The 16,697-nt window shown below is 41.8% G+C and overlaps 1 non-coding gene across 1 annotated transcript; it reads right to left on the bottom strand.

The window, feature by feature from the left end:
* Positions 1–12,791: 12,791 nt before the first annotated feature.
* Positions 12,792–12,899, bottom strand: LOC112704547 (small nucleolar RNA R71). The gene has a single exon (XR_003155167.1). It is a non-coding gene; the product is annotated as a small nucleolar RNA R71 (small nucleolar RNA).
* Positions 12,900–16,697: the final 3,798 nt, after the last annotated feature.

Here is a 16,697-nt window from a genome sequence, read left to right as displayed (position 1 = left end):
TCTGGGATAAGGTGACACTTTTCCAGTGATCATAAGCTCTGCTTTAAATCCACAGGAAGAGGAAGCACTAATTCAAGTGCTAAGGACGCACAAGACAGCTATTGGGTGGTCCATAAGTGATCTTAAGGGTATTAGCCCAGCAAGATGCATGCACAAGATCCTATTGGAGGATGATGCTAAGCCAGTGGTTCAACCACAAAGGCGGCTAAATCCAGCCATGAAGGAGGTGGTGCAGAAAGAGGTCACTAAGTTACTAGAGACTGGGATTATTTATCCTATTTCTGATAGCCCCTGGGTGAGCCCTGTCCACGTTGTCCCTAAGAAAGGAGGCATGACAGTGGTTCATAATGAAAAGAATGAACTAGTTCCTACAAGAACAGTTACAGGGTGGCGCATGTGTATTGACTACAGAAGGCTCAATACAGTCACCAGAAAGGATCATTTTCCTTTACCATTCATAGACCAGATGCTAGAGAGACTAGCAGGGCATGAATATTACTGCTTTTTGGACGGCTACTCAGGTTACAACCAAATTGCAGGAGATCCTCAGGACCAAGAGAAAACAGCATTTACATGTCCTTCTAGAGTATTTACCTACAGAAGGATGCCTTTTGGTCTGTGCAATGCACCTGCAACCTTTCAGAGGTGCATGCTATCTATCTTCTCAGATATGGTAGAGAAATTTCTGGAAGACTTCATGGATGACTTTTCAGTATTTGGAGACTCATTCAGCTCCTGCCTTAACCATCTAGCACTTGTTCTGAAAAGATGCCAAGAGACCAACCTAGTTTTAAACTGGGAAAAATGTCACTTTATGGTGACTGAAGGGATTGTCCTTGGGCATAAAATTTCAAACAAGGGAATAGAGGTGGATCAAGCTAAAGTTGAAGTAATTGAAAAATTACCACCACCTACCAATGTTAAGGCAATCAGAAGCTTTCTGGGGCATGCAGGGTTCTACAGAAGGTTTATAAAGGATTTTTCAAAAATTGCCAAACCTCTGAGTAATCTGCTAGCTGCTGACACGCCACTTATCTTTGATAAGGAGTGTCTGCAGGCGTTTGAGACCCTGAAAGCTAAGCTGGTCACAGCACCAGTCATCTCTGCACCAGACTGGACATTACCATTTGAACTAATGTGTGATGCCAGTGACCACGCCATTGGTGCAGTATTGGGACAAAGGCATGGTAAGCTTCTGCACGTCATTCATTATGGCAGCCGTATTCTAAATGATGCACAGAAGAACTACACAACCACAGAAAAAGAGTTACTTGCAGTGGTTTATGCCATTGACAAGTTCAGATCTTATTTAGTAGGATCAAAAGTGATTGTGTACACTGACCATGCTGCTCTTAAATATCTACTCACAAAGCAGGATTCTAAACCCAGGCTCATAAGATGGGTGTTGCTTCTGCAAGAGTTTGATATAGAAATAAGAGACAGAAGAGGGACAGAGAATCAAGTAGCTGATCACCTGTCCCGGATAGAACCAGTAGCAGGAGCATCCCTCCCTCCTACTGGGATCTCTGAAACCTTTCCGGATGAGCAATTGTTTGCTATTCAGGAAGCTCCGTGGCTTGCAGACAATGCAAACTATAAGACTCAAGGTTCTCCTTCTGTAACCATGGAGAGGATGCATAAAGAGCTTCTCTCAAAACAGAGTCAAACAAAGCCCCCACAGTCAAACTCTAAGTTTGGTGTTGGGAGGTCACAACCAAACTCTAAGTTTGGTGTTGGAGAGATTCCACCATGGCTCTGAGTATCTGTGAGGCTCCATGAGAGCCCACTGTCAAGCTACTGACATTAAAGAAGCGCTTGTTGGGAGGCAACCCAATGTTATATTTATTATTTATTTTCCCTTTGTTATTTTATGTTTTCTGTAGGTTGATGATCATGGCAAGTCACAAAATCAATTGAAAAAGCAGAAACAGAATGAAAAATAGAAAGAAAAATAGCACACCCTGGAGGAAAACTTGCTGGCGTTTAAACGCCAGTAAGGGCAGCAAATGGGCATTTAACGCCCAGTCTGGCACCATTCTGGGCGTTTAATGCCAGAAAGAGGCACCAGACTGGCGTTAAACGCCAGAATTGGGCACCAAGCTGGCGTTAAACGCCAGAAATGGGCACCAGCCCGGCGTTTAACGCCAGGATTGGCAGAAGGAGCATTTTTGCCCACCACTTGGTGCAGGGATGAATTATCCTTGCCACCTCAGGATCTGTGGACCCCACAGGATCCCCACCTACCCCACCACTCTCTCTATTCTTTCTTCTTTTGCTCGAGGACGAGCAAACCTTTTAAGTTTGGTGTGGTAAAAGCGTTGCTTTTTGTTTCTCTATAATCATTTATGGCACCTAAGGCCAGAGAAACCTCTAGAAAGAGAAAAGGGAAGGCAAAAGCTTCCACCTCTGAGCCATGGGAGATGGAGATATTCATCTCAAGGGATGCACTTTCCTCCACAAACTATTGGGAGCAAATCAACACCTCCCTAGGCGAATTGAGTTCCAACATGGGACAACTAAGGGTGGAGCACCAAGAACATTCCATCCTCCTCCATAAAATTAAAGAAGATCATAGAATCATGAGAGAGGAGCAACAAAGGCAAGGAAGAGACATTGAGGAGCTCAAGCACTCCATAAGATCTTCAAGAGGAAGAACAAGCCGCCATCACTAAGATGGACCCGTTCTTTAATCTCCTTGTTCTTTATTTTCTATTTTTCGAATTTTTATGCTTATGTTCATCTATGTTTGTGTCTTACTACATGATCATTAGTATCTTAGTGTCTATGCCTTAAAGCTATGAATGTCCTATGAATCCATCACCTCTCTTAAATGAAAAATGCTTTAATCACAAAAGAACAAGAAGTACAGGATTTTGAATTCATCTTTGAAACTAGTTGAATTAGTTTAATGTGGTGACAATACTTTTTGTTTTCTGAATGAATTCTTGAACAATGCATATGTCTTTTGAATTTGTTGTTTTAAGAATGTTAAAATTGTTGGCTCTTGAAAGAATGATGGAAAAGGAGAACTGTTATTGAGGATCTGAAAAATTATCAAATTGATTCTTGAAGCAAGAAAAAGCAGTGAATCAAAAAAAAAAGAAAAAAAAAGAAAGAAAAGAAAGAGAAAAAGAAGAAGAAAGAAATAAAGTTGTGATCCAAGGCAAAAAGAGTGTGCTTAAGAACCCTGGACACCTTTAATTGGGGACTCTAGCAAAGCTGAGTCACAATCTGAAAAGGTTCACCCAATTATGTGTCTGTGGCATGTATGTATCCGGTGGTAATACTGGAAGACAGAGTGCTTTGGGCCACAGCCAAGACTCATAAAGTAGCTATGTTCAAGAATCAACATTCTTAACTAGGAGAATCAATAACACTATCTGAGTTCTGAGTTCCTATGGATGCCAATCATTCTAAACTTCAAAGGATAAAGTGAGATGCCGAAACTGTTTAGAAGCAAAAAGCTACTAGTCCCGCTCATCTAATTGGAGCTAAGTTTCTTTGATATTTTGAAGTCTATAGTATATTCTCTTCTTTTTATTCTATTTTGATTTTCAGTTGCTTGGGGGCAAGCAACAATTTAAGTTTGGTGTTGTGATGAGCGGATAATTTATACGCTTTTTGGCATTGTTTTTAGTATGTTTTTAGTATGTTTTAGTTAGTTTTTAGTATACTTTTAGCAGTTTTTAGTTAAAATTCACTTTTATGGACTTTACTATGAGTTTGTGTGTTTTTCTATGATTTCAGGTATTTTCTGGCTGAAATTGAGGGTCCTGAGCAAAAATCTGATTCAGAGGCTGAAAAGGACTGCAGATGCTGTTAGATTCTGACCTCCCTGCACTCAAAGTGGATTTTCTGGAGCTACAGAAGCCCAATTGGCGCGCTCTTAATGGCGTTGGAAGTAGACATCCTGGGCTTTCCAGCAATGGATAATAGTCCATACTTTGCCCGAGATTTGATGGCCCAAACCGGCGTTGCAAATCAGCCTCAGAATTCCCACCGTTTAACGCTGGAACTGGCATAAAAATTGGAGTTAAACGCCCAAACTGGCATGAAAGCTGGCGTTTAACTCCAGAAAAAGTCTCTACACATGAAAGCTTCAATGCTCAGCCCAAGCACACACTAAGTGGACCCAGAAGTGGATTTTTACGTCATTTACTCATTTCTGTATACCCTAGGTTACTAGTTCACTATTAATAGGATCTTTTGACATTGTATCTGTACCTCATGACACTTTTACACGTTTCTTTGTGTACTTCCTACGGCATGAGTCTCTAAACCCCATGGTTGGGGGTGAGGAGCTCTGCTGTGTCTTGATGGATTAATGCAATTACTACTGTTTTTTATTCAATCATGTTTGCTTCCGTTCTAAGATATCACTTGTTCTTAACCCGGATGAATGTGATGATCCGTGACACTCATCATCATTCTCAACTATGAACGTGTGCCTGACAACCACCTCCGTTCTACCTTAGATTAAGTAGATATCTCTTGGATTCTTTAATCAGAATCTTCATGGTATAAGCTAGAACTGATGGCGGCATTCAAGAGAATCCGGAAGGTCTAAACCTTGTCTGTGGTATTCTGAGTAGGATTCAATGATTGAATGACTGTGACGAGCTTCAAACTCCTGAGGGCGGGGCGTTAGTGACAGACGCAAAAGAATCACTGGATTCTATTCCGGCCTGATTGAGAACCGACAGATGGATAGCCGTGCCGTGACAGGGTGCGTTGAACATTTCCACTGAGAGGATGGGAGGTAGCCACTGACAACGGTGAAACCCTACATACAGCTTGCCATGGAAGGAGCCTTGCGTGTTTGAAGAAGAAGACAGTAGGAAAGCAGAGATTCAGAAGATAGAGCATCTCCAAAACCTCAACCTATTCTCCATTACTGCAAAACAAGTACTTATTTCATGTTCTTTTACTTTTCACAATCAACCTTGATAATTATTGATATCCTGACTAAGATTTACAAGATAACCATAGCTTGCTTCAAGCCGACAATCTCCGTGGGATCGACCCTTACTCACGTAAGGTATTACTTGGACGACCCAGTGCACTTGCTGGTTAGTTGTGCGGGGTTGCAAAGGTGTGATTGCAATTTCGTGCACCAATCCAATCAATTGCTATTTTACCTTGAAGATACTTTGACATATACCTGTAAAAATCAATTAATTAATCAAAACGAATAAAATTAAATTTTGTGATTGGCTGGGTTGCCTCCCAGCAAGTGCTTCTTTAATGTCGTTAGCTGGACTCTTACTGAGCTTTAATTAAGTCTCAGTTTTGAGCATTCTTGCTCAAAATTGCTTTCAAGATAATGTTTGACTCTCTATCCATTAACAATGAACTTTTTGTTAGAGTCATTATCCTGAAGCTCTACGTATCCATATGGTGATACACTTGTAATTACATATGGACCTCTCCACCGAGATTTTAATTTCCCAGGGAATAATTTGAGCCTAGAATTAAATAGCAGAACTTTTTGCCCCGGCTCAAAGACTCTGGTTAACAATTTCTTATCCTGCCATCTTTTTGCTTTCTCTTTATAAATTTTTGCATTCTCGAAAGCATTGAGTCTAAATTCCTCTAGCTCATTTAACTGAAGCAATCGTTTTTCTCCAGCTAACTTGGCATCAAGGTTCAGGAATCTGGTTGCCTAGTAGGTCTTATGTTCCAGTTCCACTGGCAAGTGACATGCCTTTCCATACACAAGCTGGTATGGAGAGGTCCCTATAGGGGTCTTGAATGCTGTTCTGTATGCCCACAGAGCATCATTTAAGCTTCTTGCCCAATCCCTTCTACGATTAATTACAGTCCGTTCCATGATTCTTTTAAGTTCTCTGTTAGAGACTTCAGCTTGCCCATTTGTCTGTGGATGATATGGAGTGGCTATCCTGTGGCTAACTCCATAACAAACCAAAGCAGAGTAAAGCTGTTTATTGCAGAAATGAGTGCCCCATCACTGATTAATACTCTAGGGGTACCAAATCTGCTGAAGATGTGTTTCTGGAGGAATTTTAACACTGTTTTAGTGTCATTAGTAGGTGTTGCAATAGCTTCCACCCATTTGGATACATAATCCACTGCCACCAGAATATAAGTGTTTGAGTATGATGGTGGGAAAGGTCCCATGAAGTCAATGCCCCATACATCAAACAACTCAATCTCCAAGATCCCTTGTTGAGGCATGGCATAACTGTGAGGCAGATTGCCAGATCTTTGGCAACTATCACAATTAAGCACAAACGCTCGGGAATCTTTATAGAGAGTAGGCCAGTAGAAGCCACATTGGAGGACTCTTGTGGCTGTTCGCTCACTTCCAAAATGTCCTCCATACTGTGATCCATGGCAATGCCATAGGATTCTCTGTGCTTCTTCTTTAGGCACACATCTACGGATTACTCCGTCTGCACATCTCTTGAAGAGATATGGTTTATCCCAAAGATAGTACTTTGCATCTGTGATCAACTTCTTTGATTGCTGCCTACTATACTCTTTGGGTATGAATCTTACTGCCTTGTAGTTTGCAATGTCTGTAAACCATGGCACTTCCTGGATGGCAAAGAGTTGCTCATCCGGAAAGGTCTCAGAGATCTCAGTGAGAGGGAGGGACGCCTCTTCTACTGGTTCTATTTGGGACAGGTGATCTGCTACTTGGTTTTCTGTCCCTTTTCTGTCTCTTATTTCTATATCAAATTCCTGCAGAAGCAACACCCATCTGATGAGTCTGGGTTTTGAATCCTGCTTTGTGAGTAGATATTTAAGAGCAGCATGATCAGTGTACACAATCACTTTTGATCTTACCAAATAGGATCTGAACTTGTCAATGGCGTAAACCACTGCAAGCAGCTCTTTTTCTGTGGTTGTGTAATTTTTTGTGCGTCATTTAAAACATGACTGGCATAGTAAATGACGTGCAGAAGCTTGTCATGCCTCTGTCCCAATACTGCACCAATGGCATGGTCACTGGCATCACACATCAATTCAAATGGTAATGTCCAGTCTAGTGCAGAGATGATTGGTGCTGTGACCAATTTAGCTTTCAGAGTCTCAAATGCCTGCAGACACTCTTTATCAAAGATAAATGGCGTGTCAGTAGCTAGCAGGTTGCTCAGAGATTTGGCGATTTTTGAAAAATCCTTTATAAACCTCCTATAGAATCCTGCATGCCCCAGAAAGCTTCTGATTGCCTTAACATTGGCAGGTGGTGGTAATTTTTCAATTACCTCTACCTTAGCTTGATCCACCTCTATTCCCTTGTTCGAAATTTTGTGCCCAAGGACAATTCCTTCAGTCACCATAAAGTGACACTTCTCCCAGTTTAAAACCAGGTTAGTCTCTTGGCATCTCTTTAGTACAAGTGCTAGATGGTCAAGACAGGAGCTGAATGAGTCTCCAAATACTGAAAAGTCATCCATGAAGACTTCCAGAAATTTTTCCACCATATCAGAGAAAATTGAGAGCATGCACCTCTAAAAGGTTGCAGGTGCATTGCACAGGCCAAAAGGCATCCTTCTGTATACAAATACTCCAGATGGACATGTGAATGCCGTTTTCTCTTGATCCTGGGGATCTACTACAATTTGATTATAACCTGAATATCCATCCAGGAAGCAGTAGTATTCATGACCTGCTAGTCTTTCTAGCATTTGGTCTATGAATGGTAAAGGAAAATGATCCTTTCTGGTGGCTGTATTGAGCCTTCTATAATCAATACACATACGCCATCCTGTAACTGTTCTTGTAGGAACCAGTTCATTTTTTTCATTATGAACCACTGTCATGCCTCCCTTCTTAGGGACGACTTGGACATGGCTTACCCAGGGGCTGTCAGAAATAGGATAAATAATCCCAGCCTTTAGTAATTTAGTGACCTCCTTCTGCACCACTTCCTTCATGGCTGGATTCAGCCGCCTTTGCGGTTGGACCACTGGCTTGGCATCACCCTCCAATAGGATCTTGTGCATGCATCTGGCTGGGCTAATGCCCTTAAGATCACTGATGGACCACCCAAGAGCTGTCTTGTGTGTCCTTAGCAATTGAATTAGTGCTTCCTCTTCCTGTGGCTCTAAGGTAGAGCTTATGATTACAGGGAAGGTATCACCTTCTCCCAGAAATGCATATTTCAGAGATGGTGGTAATGGTTTGAGCTCGGGTTTGGGAGGTTTCTCCTCTTCCTGAGGGATTTTCAGAGGTTCTATTATTCTCTCTGATTCCTCCAAATCAGGCTGAACATCTTTAAAGATGTCCTCTAACTCTGATTCGAGACTCTCAGCCATATTGACCTCTCTCACCAGAGAGTCAATGATATCAACACTCATGCAGTCATTTGGGGTGTCTGGATGTTGCATAGCTTTGACCACATTCAACTTGAACTTCTCCTCATTGACTCTCAGGGTTACTTCCCCTTTTTGGACGTCAATGAGGGTTCGGCCAGTTGCTAGGAAAGGTCTTCCTAGAATGAGAGTTGCACTCTTGTGTTCCTCCATTTCCAGCACCACAAAGTCAGTAGGAAAGGCAAATGGCCCAACCTTGACAATCATGTCTTCAATCACGCCTGATGGGTATTTAATGGAGCCATCAGCAAGTTGAAGACATATACGGGTTGGTTTGACTTCTTCAGTCAAACCAAGCTTTGTGATAATAGATGCAGGTATTAGGTTGATACTTGCCCCAAGATCACATAGAGCTTGCTTGGTACAATTACCCTCTAATGTGCATGGTATCATAAAGCTCCCGGGATCTTTAAGCTTCTCAGGTAAGCTTTTCAGAATGACTGCACTTCATTCTTCAGTGAGGTAAACTTTTTCAGTTTCCCTCCAATCCTTCTTATGACTTAAGATATCTTTCATGAACTTAGCATAAGAGGGTATTTGCTCAAGTGCTTCTGCAAACGAAATCTTTATTTCAAGAGTCCTGAGATAGTCTGCAAAGCGGGCAAATTGCTTATCCTGTTCCGCTTGGCGGAGTTTTTGAGGATAAGGCATTTTGGCTTTGTATTCCTCAACCTTAATTGCTGCAGGTTTATTGCCTACTGATCAGCGGATAATTTGTACGCTTTTTGGCATTGTTTTTAGCATGTTTTTAGTATGATCTAGTTAGTTTTTAGTATATTTTTATTAGTTTTTAGTTAAAATTCACTTTTCTGGACTTTACTATGAGTTTGTGTATTTTTCTGTGATTTCAGGTATTTTCTGGCTGAAATTGAGGGACCTGAGCAAAAATCTGATTCAGAGACTGAAAAGGATTGCAGATGCTGTTGGATTCTGACCTCCCTGCACTCGAAGTGGATTTTCTGGAGCTACAGAAGCCCAATTGGCGCGCTCTTAACGACGTTGGAAAGTAGACATCCTGGGCTTTCCAGCAATATATGATAGTCCATACTTTGTCCAAGATTTGATGGCCCAAACCGACGTTCAAAGTCACCCTCAGAAATCCCAGCGTTAAACGCCGGAACCGGCACCAAAATGGGAGTTAAACGCCCAAACTGGCACTAAAGCTGGCGTTTAACTCCAAGAAGAGTCTCTACACGAAAATGCTTCATTGCTCAGCCCAAGCACACACCAAGTGGGCCCGGAAGTGGATTTTTATGTCATTTACTCATCTCTGTACACCCTAGGCTACTAGTTTTCTATAAGTAGGACCTTTTACTATTGTATTTTCATCTTTGGACATCTAGTTCTTAGATCATGATGGAGACTTTGGTAGCTATCTTCATTTTTATGCTATCTTAGATCACTGGGAGGCTGGCCTCACGGCCATGCCTAGACCTTGTTCTTATGTATTTTCAACGGTGGAGCTTCTACACACCATAGATTAAGGTGTGGAGCTCTGCTGTACCTCGAGTATTAATGCAATTACTATTGTTCTTCCATTCAATTCCGCTTGTTCTTGTTCTAAGATATCACTTGTTCTTCAACTTGATGAATGTGATGATCCGTGACACTCATCATCATTCTCACCTATGAACGTGTGACTGACAACCACCTCCGTTCTACCTTCGATTGGGTGAATATCTCTTGGATTTCTGATTGCACGATGCATGGTTGATCGCCTGACAACCGAGTGCTCGCCTGACAACCGAGCCAACCATTCCGTGAGATCAGAGTCTTCGTGGTATAGGCTAGAACTGATGGCGGCATTCAAGAGAATCCGGAAGGTCTAACCTTGTCTGTGGTATTCTGAGTAGGATTCAATGATTGAATGACTGTGACGTGCTTCAAACTCCTAGCAGGCGGGGCGTTAGTGACAGACGCAAAAGAATCGATGGATTCTATTCCGGCCTGACCGAGAACCGACAGATGATTACCCATGCTGTGACAGAGCATAGGCAACGTTTTCACTGAGAGGATGGGAGGTAGCCACTGACAACGGTGAAACCCTACATGAGCTTGCCATGGAAATGAGTAAGAAGGATTGGATGAAGACAGTAGGAAAGCAGAGAGACGGAAGGGAAGGCATCTTCATGCGCTTATCTGAAGTTCCTACCAATGAATTACATAAGTACCCCTATCTTTATCTTTATGTTTATTTCGTTCATCACCATATCCATTTGAGTTTGCCTGACTAAGATTTACAAGATGACCATAGCTTGCTTCATACTAACAATCTCCGTAGGATCGACCCTTACTCGCGTAATGTTTATTACTTGGACGACCCAGTGCACTTGCTGGTTAGTTGTGCGAAGTTGTGTAATGCCATGGTACTGAGCTACCAAGTTTTTGGGGTTCATGTCCGGGGATTATGAGAGTTGTGAAAAGTATTGTTCACAATTTCGCGCACCACCTACAGATGTGGATTGGGAAGCCTTTTTAGAAGGGTTGTTATCAGCACTTGTATGTGACTGATCCCCCACTGGCGTTTGAATGCCAGGGGTGGGAGCTAGAGTGGCATTAGACGCCAACTCCTTATCTGTTACTGGCATCTGAACGCCAAAACTATGCTTCCCTTGGGCGTTCAACGCCGGATTCATGCTTGTTTCTGGCGTTGAACGCCAGAAATGAGCATGGTCTGGGCGTTCAGCGCCAGCCTTATTCCTCTCTGGGCTCTGATTGTCCTCAGAGGGATTTTGAGTAGCCATTTGTTCATTTCTTGGCTTCCTGCTGCTTTGAAGTGAGGTATTTAATGTTTTCCCACTTCTTAATTGAATTGCTTGGCATTCTTCTGCTATTTGTTTTGACTGTTGCCTTTCTGTTTGCTTTAACTGTACTTCCATATTCCTGTTAGCCATTCTTGTTTCCTGTAGTATTTCCTTGAATTCGGCTAGCTGCTGGGTTAGAAAGTCTAATTGCTGATTGAATTCATTAGCCTGATCCACAGGACTGAGTTCAGCAGTTACTGTTTTAGCTTCTTCTCAAGTCAATGATACAGAGAATTGAAGATTCAGAACATACAGCAGAGGAATTACACAGAAAAAGCTGGGCGTTCAAAACGCCCAGTGAAGAAGGACAGACTGGCGTTTAAACGCCAGCCAGGGTACCTGGTTGGGCGTTTAACGCCCAAAAGGGTATAGTTTTGGGCGTTAAACACCAGAATGTGCACCATTCTGGGCGTTTAACGCCAGGATGGCACAAGGGGGAAGATTCTGTTTTCAATGCAATTTTATTTCAGGTTTTCAAAGTTTTTCAAAATCAAATCTTTTTCAAATTATATCTTTTCAATCATATATTTTCAAAATCAATTTCTTTCTATTTTCAAAGATACTTACTATCAATTAATGATTTGATTCAACATTTCAAGTGTGTTGCCTTTTCTGTTGAGAAAGGTTTAATGTTTGAATCATATCTTTTCTTGTTAGTCAAGTTTTTAATTTTCAAAATCATATCTTTTTGAAATATTTTTCAAATCATATCTTCTCAATCACATTTTTTAAAACTAATCATATCTTCTTAACCACATCTTTTTCAAAATAGTTTTCAATCAAATCTTTTTAATTTCTGATTTCAAAATTTTTTTCAAAAATCACCTGATTTCTTTCCCACTTTCATTTTCGAAAATTAAGTAATGTTTTTCAAAAAATGTTTTCAAATTTTTTTACTTAATTTTCGAAAATCACTTCCCTTCATCTCACATCCTTCTATTTATGGACTAACACTATCCCTTAATGCAAAATTCGAACTCCATCTTCTTTGATAAGTTCGAATTTTCTACTTCTGTCTTCTACTCTTCTTTTCCTCTGACACCTAAAGGAATCTCTATACTGTGACATAGAGGATTCCACATTTTCTTGTTCTCTTCTCTTTCATATGAGCAGGAGCAAAGACAAAGGCATTCTTGTTGAAGCTGATCCTGAACCTGAAAGGACCTTGAAGAGAAAGCTAAGAGAAGCCAAAGCACAACTATCTTTAGAGGACCTGGCCGAATTCTTCAAAGAAAAAGAACACATAGCAGCCGAAAACAACAATGCCAACAATGCAAGGAAGGTGCTGGGTGACTTCACTGCACCTACTCCCGATTTCTATGGGAGAAGCATCTCTATCCCTGCCATTAGAGCAAACAACTTTGAGCTTAAGCCTCAACTAGTTTCTCTAATGCAACAGAATTGCAAGTTCCATGGACTTCCATTGGAAGATCCTCATCAGTTTTTAGCTGAGTTCTTGCAAATCTGTGACACAGTCAAGACTAATGGGGTTGACCCTGAGGTCTACAGACTTATGCTATTCCCTTTTGCTGTAAGAGACAGAGCTAGGACATGGTTGGACTCTCAACCTAAAGAAAGTCTAGACTCTTGGGAAAAGCTAGTCAATGCCTTCTTGGCAAAGTTCTTTCCACCTCAAAAATTGAGTAAGCTTAGAGTGGAAGTCCAAACCTTCAGACAGAAGGAAGGAGAATCCCTTTATGAAGCTTGGGAAAGATACAAACAATTAATCAGAAAGTGTCCTTCTGATATGCTTTCTGAATGGAGCATCATAGGTATTTTCTATGATGGTCTCTCTGAACTATCCAAGATGTCTTTGGATAGCTCTTCTGGAGGATCTCTTCATCTGAAGAAGACGCCTACTGAAGCTCAAGAAATGATTGAAATGGTTGCAAATAACCAATTCATGTACACTTCTGAAAGAAATCCTGTGAACAATGGGACTAGTCAGAAGAAAGGAGTTCTTGAGATTGACACTCTGAATGCCATTTTGGCTCAGAATAAAATATTGACCCAACAAGTCAATATGATTTCTCAAAGTCTGTCTGGAATGCAAAATGCACCAAGCAGTACTAAGGAAGCTTCATCTGAGGAAGAAGCTTATGATCCTGAGAACCCTTCAATGGAAGAGGTGAATTACATGGGAGAACCCTATGGAAACACCTATAATCCTTCATGGAGGAATCATCCAAATCTTTCATGGAAGGATCAACAGAGACCTCAATAAGGTTTCAAGAACAATAATGGTGGAAGAAACAGGTTTAGCAATAGCAAGCCTTTTCCATCATCTTCTCAGCAACAGACAGAGAGTTCTAAGCAGAATAACTCTGACTTAGTAGCCATGGTCTCTGATCTAATCAAAACCACTCAAAGTTTCATGACTGAAACTAGGTCTTCCATTAGAAACTTGGAAGGACAAGTGGGTCAGCTGAGCAAGAAAATTACTGAACTCCCTCCTAGTACTCTTCCAAGCAATACAGAAGAAAATCCAAAAGGAGAGTGCAAGGCCATCAACATGGCCAAATTTTGGGAGGAAGAAGAGGCAGTAAACGCCACTGAGGAAGGCCTCACTGGACGTCCATTGGCCTCCAATGAGTTCCCCAATGAGGAACCATGGGAATCTGAGGCTCAAACTGAGACCATAGAGATTCCATTGGACTTACTTCTGCCATTCATGAGCTCTGATGAGTATTCTTCCTCTGAAGAGGATGAGTATGTCACTGAGGAGCAAGTTGCTAAATACCTTGGAGCAATCATGAAGCTGAATGACAAGTTGTTTGGAAATGAGACTTGGGAGGATGAACCTCCTTTGCTCACCAAGGAACTGGATAACTTGTCTAGGCAGAAACTGCCTCAAAAGAGACAGGATCCTGGGAAGTTTTCAATACCTTGTACCATAGGCACCATGACCTTCAAGAAGGCCTTGTGTGACTTAGGGTCAAGTGTAAACCTCATGCCTCTCTCTGTAATGGAGAAGTTAGGGATCTCTGAGATGCAAGCTGCAAAAATCTCACTAGAGATGGCAGACAATTCAAGAAAACAAGCCCATGGACTTGTAGAGGATGTTCTAGTTAAAGTTGAGGACCATTACATCCCTACTGATTTTATAGTCCTAGAGACTGGGAAGTGCATGGATGAATCCATCATCCTTGGCAGACCCTTCCTAGCCACAGCAAAGGCTGTGATTGATGTTGATAGAGGAGAGTTGATCATTCAAGTGAATGAAGAATCCTTGGTGTTTAAAGCTCAAGGATATCCCTCTGTCATCATGGAGAGGAAGCATGAAGAGCTTCTCTCAAAACAGAGTCAAACAGAGCCCCCACAGTCAAACTCTAAGTTTGGTGTTGGGAGGCCACAACCAAACTCTAAGTTTGGTGTTGAACCCCCACATTCAAACTCTAAGTTTGGTGTTGGGAGGTTCCAACATGGCTCTGAGTATCTGTGAGGCTCCATGAGAGTCCTCTGTCAACCTACTGACATTAAAGAAGCGCTTGTTGGGAGGCAACCCAATGTTATATTTTATCTAGTTTATTTTGTTATTTTCTCTTTTTTGTAGGTTGATGATCATGAGAAGTCACAAAATCAATGAAAAAAGCAAAAACAGAATGAAAAACAGGAAGAAAAATAGCACACCCTGGAGGATGCACCTACTGGCGTTTAAATGCCAGTGAGGTTAGCTGTTGGGCATTTAACGCCCAGTCTGGCACCATTCTGGGCGTTTAACGCCAGAAAGGGGCACCAGACTGGCGTTAAACGCCAGAAAGGGGCAAGAAGCTGGCGTTAAACGCCAGAAATGGGCACCAGCCCGGCGTTTAACGCCAGAAATGGCTAAAAACGTGATTTTGTTTGCCATTTGGTGCAGGGATGACTTTTCCTTGACACCTCAGGATCTGTGGACCCCACAGGATCCCCACCTACCCTACCACTCTCTCTCTCTTCTTCACCCATTCACCAATCACCTCAACACCCCTTCCCCCCACTCCTATATAAACCCTCCTTCACTCCTTCATTTTCACACAACCTAAACACCACTTCTTCTCCCTTTTGGCCGAACACAAAGCCATCTCCATCTCCTTCATTTCTTCTTCTTCTACTCTCTTCTTTCTTCTTTTGCTCGAGGACGAGCAAACGTTTTAAGTTTGGTGTGGTAAAAGCATTGCTTTTTGTTTTTCCATAACCATTTATGGCATCCAAGGCCGGAGAAACCTCTAGAAAGAGGAAAGGGAAGGCAAAAGCTTCCACCTCCGAGTCATGGGAGATGGAGAGATTCATCTCAAGGGTGCATCAAGACCATTTCTATGAAGTTGTGGCCTTGAAGAAGGTGATCCCCGAGGTCCCTTTTTCACTCAAAAAGGGTGAATATCCGGAGATCCGACATGAGATCCGAAGAAGAGGTTGGGAAGTTCTTACCAACCCCATTCAACAAGTCAGAATCTTGATGGTTCAAGAGTTCTATGCCAATGCATGGATCACCAAGAACCATGACCAAAGTGTGAACCCGAATCCAAAGAATTATCTTACTATGGTTCGGGGGAAATACTTGGATTTTAGTCCGGAAAGTGTGAGGGTGGCGTTCAACTTGCCCATGATGCAAGGAGATGAACATCCTTACACTAGAAGGGTCAACTTTGATCAAAGATTGGACCAAGTCCTCACAGTCATATGTGAAGAGGGCGCCTAATGGAAGAGAGATTCAAGAGGAAAGCCGGTTCAATTGAGAAGGCATGACCTCAAGCCCGTGGCTAGAGGATGGTTAGAGTTTATACAACGCTCAATCATTCCCACTAGCAACCGGTCCGAAGTTACCATAGACCGGGCTATCATGATCCATAGCATCATGATTGGAGAAGAAATAGAAGTTCATGAGGTTATAGCCCAAGAACTCTATAAGGTGGCGGACAAGTCCTCTACCTTGGCAAGGTTAGCCTTTCCTCATCTCATTTGTCACCTCTATTATTCAGTTGGAGTTGACATAGAGGGAGACATCCCCATTGATGAGGACAAGCCCAACACTAAGAAGAGGATGGAGCACACAAGAGACCCTACTCATCATGAAATCCCTGAGATTCCTCAAGGGATGCACTTTCCTCCACAAAACTATTAGGAGCAACTAAACACCTCCCTAGGAGAATTGAGTTCCAACATGGGACAACTAAGGGTGGAGCATCAAGAACACTCCATCATCCTCCATGAAATTAGAGAAGATCAAAGAATCATGAGAGAGGAGCAACAAAGACAAGGAAGAGACATTGAGGAGCTCAAGCACTCCATAGGATCTTCAAGAGGAAGAACAAGCCGCCATCACTAAGGTGGACCCGTTCTTTGATTTCCTTGTTCTTTATTCTTCTGTTTTTTGAATTGTATGCTTATGTTTGTCCATGTTTGTGTCTTGTGATCATTAGTGTCTTAGTGTCTATGCCTTAAAGTTATGAATGTTCTATGAATCCATCACCTTTCTTGAATAAAAACGTGCTTAAATGAAAAAGAAAGAATTGCATGAATTTTGAATTTTATAACAGTTTAATTAATTTGATGTGGTGGCAATATTTTTGTT

The sequence above is a fragment of the Arachis hypogaea genome, chromosome 7 (assembly GCF_003086295.3).
Source record: "Arachis hypogaea cultivar Tifrunner chromosome 7, arahy.Tifrunner.gnm2.J5K5, whole genome shotgun sequence".
Classification (NCBI taxonomy): domain Eukaryota; kingdom Viridiplantae; phylum Streptophyta; class Magnoliopsida; order Fabales; family Fabaceae; genus Arachis; species Arachis hypogaea.
The sequence above is the reverse complement of the archived record's forward strand: the minus strand, read 5'-3'. Positions and strand labels throughout refer to the sequence as shown.